Raw genomic sequence first — 8,518 nt, forward strand, 5'->3', positions numbered from 1 at the left:
CAAGCAGTACTGTCTGTCTAATAATGTATCAATGCCCTGCATGCATTTATTAGGGTCCACTATGTATGACACCTCAAAATGCAAACAGCATAATGCTGATTACTGATTATGTAACAGGCAATTAGAAATGATGAACAAGAATGTCTATGAGTGCAACTATCCCTAAACACAAAATACAAGTTAAACACAGGATATAAGTGGGTTTCAGCCAAAGCATCAAAGGTGTTGTAGGCAGAGCTGATACTGATGGTGAACTGAAGTGAATACCACACATAGTCCTCCAACAACAATGTGATCATTTAGACAGTAAACACCATTCAGTATGTGAATAGCAGACTATACACCACATCCAGCTATCTAAGTATACCAACACCTGCACAACAAACAGAAGACTATCAATTACATGTTAATAATCACAATCAAAAGCACTGTGACAGTGATACATAACTGACTTCATCTAGGTTGTGACGTGCAATTCAAAATATTACTGTCATCAAAACTGTCTTGCTCCTAATTCATATGTAAACATATTGTTTATGAAATTCATACTGGTAATCTCATGTATGACAATTGCATTTACCTTACAGATGCATGATGGGTATTCTTGCAGTATTAGAAGTATGCATAACGCAAAAAAAATCCAATAGTCTAACAATGATCAGTACTATTCTTCGTGCAAAATGTGAAAAAGTAATCAACATACGTCCCTCCCTGCACTGCTCCTCCAGCCTGTATTTCCACTCAATGCACAAGGCAAAATCAGGTCGTCTACGAATGATTTAGCACCCGGTTCCCCACGAACGTGCGGTGCACTGCTGGAGAGAGGCGCCTCGCCGCTATCCCTGGCCAACCGGAGATCCGGCGCTGCTGTATATCGTCGTTCGTTGCGGCGATTCTGACTTAGAGGCGTTCAGTCATAATCCCACAGATGGTAGCTTCGCACCACTGGCTCCTCAGCCAAGCACATACACCAAATGTCTGAACCTGCGGTTCCTCTCGTACTGAGCAGGATTACTATCGCAACAACCTGCTAAAAGTAAAATTCATGTATGTATACTATGTAGATATAAAATAACACTGAAATATGTTGATCAGCTCATGTTCTCTAACTTTTAAATTGAGTAATAATACAAAACCTGCATACATAGGTTTTGATGTTTCATGTATAGTACATTACACATTGGAAGACTTATAAACACAGATTGGAGAACCTGAGAATCAAACCTACAACACTCAGCTATGGTTACACTCTAAGCCTGACATATGGGTCTATCTGTTTCCATCTTGCTTGACACTGCATGAAGGAAATGCAGTTAAACAAATCAGAGGTATGAATGTGCAAGGATGGGGCAGTAACGTAGATCATGGCTTACACTTTACAAAAAGGTTAAAATAAGGTTTAACTTGCTGTGCATTTGTGAAAAATACTTGCAAGCAAGATTGCATGTCAGGACAGTGGTCACAACAGAAAAACACAACTATAAAATGTCATACCTCAGACAGCAAAACGCTGTCGTATAACACATAGCCACTCTTAAAAGACAACTATGAATTCCTGTTTATCACATGCATGCAAATGCAATGTAGGTGGGAGGACAAAAATATATGCAAATATTTTGTTGTCATATTAGAACCTGTACATCAAAAATATCCTTGATATCAAAGATGTCCCTGATCTACAATCAGAATGTATATCTGACCATCACACTCCCTCCAAATATAAGTATGGGAAGGGTGGTGAATTGTAGTTAATAAATAATGACACACTTATACAGTACATTCATTTTGCCAATGTTATCATATTTGACATTCAACACTTAAATGTTATAAGCCATCATGCTTCACACAACTTCCAGACAGCATCTACTTTTACAATGTAGAACATATGGTAGACACTCAGACCTGCACTGAATTTGTGTTAAACCACCAGGATTTTAACAATGCTGTGCACTTTAGAACTCAGAACTGACTGAGGGATGTCGGCATGAGTTGCTATTTACACATACACAAGCAGACTGTGCAATAATCTGGAAGTATTATGGACAATGGGGAATGTCATCAGCAGCCTGGGCAGTATAGGGGTCAGTGATAACATGACCATACTGAATTTGTGTAGGAGTCAGTGATAACATGACCACACTGAATTTGTGTAGGAGTCAGTGATAACATGACCACACTGAATTTGTGTAGGTGTCAGTGATAACATGACCACACTGAATTTGTGTAGGTGTCAGTGATAACATGACCACACTGAATTTGTGTAGGTTTCAGTGATAACATGACCACACTGAATTTGTGTAGGTGTCAGTGATAACATGACCACACTGAATTTGTGTCGGTGTCAGTGATAACATGACCATAGAGAATTTGTGTAAGTGTCAGTGATAACATGACCACACTGTATTTGTGTAGGTGTCAGTGATAACATGACCATAGTGAATTTGTGTAGGTGTCAGTGATAACATGACCATAGTGAATTTGTGCAGGTGTCAGTGATAACATGACCATAGTGAATTTGTGTGTCAGTGATAACATGACCATAGTGAATTTGTGTGTCAGTGATAACATGACCATACTGAATTTGTGTAGGTGTCAGTGATAACATGACCATAGTGAATTTGTTTAGGTGTCAGTGATAACTTGACAACACTGAATTTGTGTAGGTATCAGTAATAACATGACCATAGTGAATTTGTGTAGGTGTCAGTGATAACATGACCACACTGAATTTGTGTAGATGTCAGTGATAACATGACCATAGTGAATTTGTGTAGGTGTCAGTGATAACATGACCACACTGAATTTGTGTAGGTGTCAGTGATAACATGACCACACTGAATTTGTGTAGGTGTCAGTGATAACATGACCATAGTGAATTTGTGTAGGTGTCAGTGATAACATGGCCACACTGAATTTGTGTAGATGTCAGTGATAACATGACCACACTGAATTTGTGTAGGTGTCAGTGATAACATGACCACACTGAATTTGTGTAGGTGTCAGTGATAACATGACCATAGAGAATTTGTGTAAGTGTCAGTGATAACATGACCACACTGAATTTGTGTAGGTGTCAGTGATAACATGGCCATAGTGACTTTATGTAAGTGTCAGTGATAACATGACCATACTGAATTTGTGTAGGTGTCAGTGATAACATGACCATAGTGAATTTGTGTAGGTGTCAGTGATAACATCACCATAGTGGATTTGTGTAGGTGTCAGTAATAACATGACCACACTGAATTTGTGTAGGTGTCAGTGATAACATGACCACACTGAATTTGTGTAGGTGTCAGTGATAACATGACCACACTGAATTTGTGTAGGTGTCAATGATAACATGACCACAATGAATTTGTGTAGGTGTCAGTGATAACATGACCACACTGAATTTATGTAGGTGTCAGTGATAACATGACCATAGTGAATTTGTGTAGGTGTCAGTGGTAACATGACCACACTGAATTTGTATAGGTGTCAGTGATAACATCACCATAGTGAATTTGTGTAGGTGTCAGGGATAACATGACCCTAGTGAATTTGTGTAGGTGTCAGTGACAACATGACCACACTGAATTTGTGTAGGTGTCAGTGATAACATGACCATAGTGAATTTGTGTAGGTGTCAGTGATAACATGACCATAGTGAATTTGTGTAGGTGTCAGTGATAATATGACCACACTGAATTTGTGTAGGTGTCAGTGATAATATGACCACACTGAATTTGTGTAGGTATCAGTGATAACATGACCATAGTGAATTTGTGTAGGTGTCAGTGATAACATGACCACACTGAATTTGTGTAGGTGTCAGTGATAACATGACCATAGTCAATTTGTGTAGGTGTCAGTGATAACATGACCACACTGAATTTGTGTAGGTGTCAGTAATAACATGACCACAATGAATTTGTGTAGGTGTCACTGATAAATAACATGACCACAATGAATTTGTGTAGGTGTCAGTGATAAATAACATGACCGTAATGAATTTGTGAAGGTGTCAGTGAGAACATGACCACAATGAATTTGTGAAATTATGTACTTTTATGCTCGAAAACAAACACATCTAATGCTTAATGGTATGTACATGCTAAACAATATTATCAAACCCTACATGAATCAAAACCATAATTACAAGAACAGTCACTTTACCTTCCTGAGTATTCAGATAATCTAATTATCAGAACAGCTAGGTAATACATTTAAAAGTCATATATTTCACATGTGTGTCATGGTTATAGCTCTCATTTCGTTATGAATGTACAGTTGTACTTTTGTGACACTTACTTGTAGGCATCCACTGACTGTCTCCACATGTCAGTGAACCTCTGGTCAAGATCCTCACCATCCCTCTGATGCAGGTCATCATGGCAATGGTGAAACTGCAATCTAATCCTGTAGATTCCCATGTGACATCGATGCTGCCTTGCAATCCAGTTCCAGATGTTCTATCATTGCAAAGTTCCATAGTTTGGCTCTCATATGTTACTCCACTACAATGTAGACAGTCAGCAATCTGGGTGGTCTCCTCCTCTATCCAGTTAAGCACCTGGACATGGCAAAGCCTCCTGGAAGTAACCATCTCGATCATAATGTTGAGAATGTTGGTATATCAGAATTGAATACATTCCTCATTGAGGTCCCACTCAGTTCACAGGTAGGAATGGTTTGATCTATAAATTTATCAAAATCATACTTTAAAAGTGGCAGTTACAGGATGGTATCAGATCGCTGGAAGGTAATGGGCACGTACTACATATCATCCTGTTTAATGATACCTATTAGGTATTTGTGCGGAGAACCTTCCTGTCACAGAGAGCTTTGGTTAAGCACCAAATGTTGACAGCTTAGGCTAATTTGTGCAAGGGATTCCAAACCTTGAATTTTAACAAACCTCATTATTTATGTGTGGCTCAAATGGGAATTAAAAGCTGTGTGTGCATAGCTGGTCTTACTTTCAATTATACCCAACTGATAGGTAGTTGCAAAGGTAATGTTGCACCAGCTGGCACTGTTGCACTAGGATATGTTTCTCTCCTTAAAGAACTTTGTTATCATTACTCCTTAGAAATGTGTCGGTACATACTAAAATTGATTAATTTAGGGGAAAATTGTCTGCAACATAAAAAAAAATGTATGTCAGTTATTGGGAGGTGTATGATTGACCTGTATGCACACAGGTGGGTACATCTGCATCACTAACAAGCAGTGGGATGGTGCACCACAATGGTGTTATGTTTGGACTTCTACTGCTGTAATATCCACGGTAATCCCACATATAACCTCTACAGGTATCACAAGTTTAGTTATTGTTCTGAGTCTTATGTATTCAGACATCATTTTCATATCACATATGTTGTTTTATATGTCACAGAAATATACAGGATAGGGAGTACTTCACAGAATTTTGCAGTGTGCAAGAATGCAGAGGGTGAACTGACATAAGCTGTCAACATCATTATCTCCATATGTGAGACCCCACAATTATCTGACCATGTCCATATAATTATCTTCCAGATGGCAAACAGATATAGGGGCAACAATTTTTCATCACAGTAAAATGACATAATAATAAATGCTCTTCACCAGCATGGACAGAGACTCTTTGTATGTGCACTTTGGAGTAATGAAGTGTGGGTTGACATCATCAACATCATTAATGTTGTAGGAGCTAACAGTAGATTTCAAGAGGCTTGTTGCAGATGGTGCTCTGACATGATTTTCCCTGCAGCCAACAGGGTACACCAGTACAAGAGGTCAAGGGATGCCATCGGTGGTGGCTCACCATTGACACTCTCAGATGAGATCACACAGTTTCTTGCATCACTGCATACTTGCAGTGGAGAGCACTTCACATCTGGGGGTGGGATAGAAGCAGGTATTCCAGGCTGCACATATATGTGTTACTTTGCATAATACTGTTGCATGTAGAATACATTAGTATAGAATGTTGTTGAATGCATATTCATGTATTTTTATTTTTTGTGTTACAGCTGCAGAATTGTATTGTGTGCATAAGTCCACACAGAGTGATGACGAACAGCTAAGTGTAATGATATCTTGCCATTAAACATCAGTACATACATACATAACAATACAACCAACATACTTAATGCTGTCTCCATTAATTTGCACATGTCCATCTACTTCTGCACAACAGCAGGACATGACAGGTGAGTGTCTCCATATACTGTTACTGTGATCATTACCATTTATTGCCTTTACCTGCTTCATGCTAGCGGTATATACTGTCATATTGATATTTCCCTGACATTGTAACCTACAGATACATCTTCTAGAGACATGAGCCATGCAGGTGAACCTATGGCCAGACCAGGTACGGTTTCCCATCAAGTTCACAAGCTGCAGCACTATGTAGCACACTTGTGCTGCATGGAATTAATGTTGCTGTTTTCTACATGGTGACATCTGGCTGACAGGTGCTCTGTACATCATGTGAGTAAGACCACATCCTGTTGCTGTATTGTATATGTCATCATGTACCTATGCTTGTGCCTGCATATGTGACTGTATTTGCTTTGTCTGTATTTTCCCACTGCAGGATCCGCATTACGACAGACAAACTGCTCACATTGGCAGGGTGTAACTGGTATTTTATTACCTCTGTGTCACAAACTCACCACATTGGGAGGGTGTAACTGGTATTTTATTACCTCTGTGTCACAAACTCACCACATTGGAAGGTGTAACTGGTATTTTATTACCTCTGTGTCACAAACTCACCACATTGGCAGGGTGTAACTGGTATTTTACCACATTGGCAGGGTATAACTGGTATTTTATTACCTCTGTGTCACAAACTCACCACATTGGCAGGGTGTAACTGGCATTTTATTACCTCTGTGTCACAAACTCACCACATTGGCAGGATGTAACTGGTATTTTATTACCTCTGTGTCACAAACTTACCACATTGGGAGGGTGTAACTGGTATTTTATTACCTCTGTGTCACAAACTCACCACATTGGGAGGGTGTAACTGGTATTTTATTACCTCTGTGTCACAAACTCACCACATTGGGAGGGTGTAACGTATTTTATTACCTGTGTGCCACAAACTCACCACACTGGCAGGGTGTAACTGGTATTTTATTACCTCCGTGTCACAAACTCACCACATTGGGAGGGTGTAACTGGTATTTTATTACCTCTGTGTCATAAACTCACCACATTGGGAGGATGTAACTGGTATTTTATTACCTCTGTGTCACAAACTCACCACATTCGGAGGCTGTAACTGGTATTTTATTATCCCTGCATCACAAACTCACTCCATTGGCAGGGTGTAACTGGTATTTTATTACCTCTGTGTCACAAACTCACCACATTGGCAGGGTGTAATTGGTATTTTATTACCTCTGTGTCACAAACTCACCACACTGGCAGGGTGTAACTGGTATTTTATTATCTCTGTGTCACAAACTCACCACATTGGGAGGGTGTAACTGGTATTTTATTACCTCTGTGTCACAAACTCACCACATTGTGAGGGTGTAACTGGCATTTTATTACCTCTGTGTCACAAACTCACCACATTGGGAGGGTGTAACTGGTATTTTATTACCTCTGTGTCACAAACTCACCACATTGGGAGGGTGTAACTGGTATTTTATTACCTCTGTGTCACAAACTCACCACATTGGGAGGGTGTAACGTATTTTATTACCTTTGTGCCACAAACTCACCACACTGGCAGGGTGTAACTGGTATTTTATTACCTCCGTGTCACAAACTCACCACATTGGGAGGGTGTAACTGGTATTTTATTACCTCTGTGTCATAAACTCACCACATCGGGAGGATGTAACTGGTATTTTATTACCTCTGTGTCACAAACTCACCACATTCAGAGGCTGTAACTGGTATTTTATTATCCCTGCGTCACAAACTCACCCCATTGGCAGGGTGTAACTGGTATTTTATTACCTCTGTGTCACAAACTCACCACATTGGCAGGGTGTAATTGGTATTTTATTACCTCTGTGTCACAAACTCACCACACTGGCAGGGTGTAACTGGTATTTTATTATCTCTGTGTCACAAACCCACCACATTGGGAGGGTGTAACTGGTATTTTATTACCTCTGTGTCACAAACTTACCACTTTGGGAGGGTGTAGCTGATATTTTATTACCTCTGTGTCACAAACTCACCACATTGCCAGGGTGTAACTGGTATTTTATTACCTCTGTGTCACAAACTCACCACATTGGCAGGGAGTAACTGGTATTTTATTACCTCTGTGTCACACACTCATCACATTGGCAGGGTGTAACTGGCATTTTATTACCTCTGTGTCACAAACTCACCACATTGGCAAGGTGTAACTGGTATTTTATTACCTCTGTGTCACAAACTCACCACATTGTGAGGGTGTAACTGGCATTTTATTACCTCTGTGTCACAAACTCACCACATTGGGAGGGTGTAACTGGTATTTTATTACCTCTGTATCACAAACTCACCACTTTGAAAGGGTGTAACTGGTATT

At 39.7% G+C, this 8,518-nt stretch overlaps 1 long non-coding RNA gene across 2 annotated transcripts; it reads right to left on the reverse strand.

The window, feature by feature from the left end:
* Window positions 1-892: 892 nt before the first annotated feature.
* Window positions 893-8,289, reverse strand: LOC122789678. 2 transcript variants are annotated; one of them, XR_006362863.1, is made up of 3 exons: window positions 5,290-5,299; window positions 4,069-4,072; window positions 893-1,027 (listed from the first exon to the last, which is right to left on the reverse strand). It is a non-coding gene; the product is annotated as an uncharacterized LOC122789678 (long non-coding RNA). The 2 variants fall into 2 exon arrangements; XR_006362862.1 differs by lacking the exons at window positions 4,069-4,072; window positions 5,290-5,299 and adding an exon at window positions 8,277-8,289.
* Between the last annotated feature and the right edge of the window lie 229 nt (window positions 8,290-8,518).

The sequence above is a fragment of the Protopterus annectens genome, chromosome 15.part0 (genome assembly GCF_019279795.1).
Source record: "Protopterus annectens isolate FY-2018-M chromosome 15.part0, PAN1.0, whole genome shotgun sequence".
NCBI lineage: Eukaryota > Metazoa > Chordata > Ceratodontiformes > Protopteridae > Protopterus > Protopterus annectens.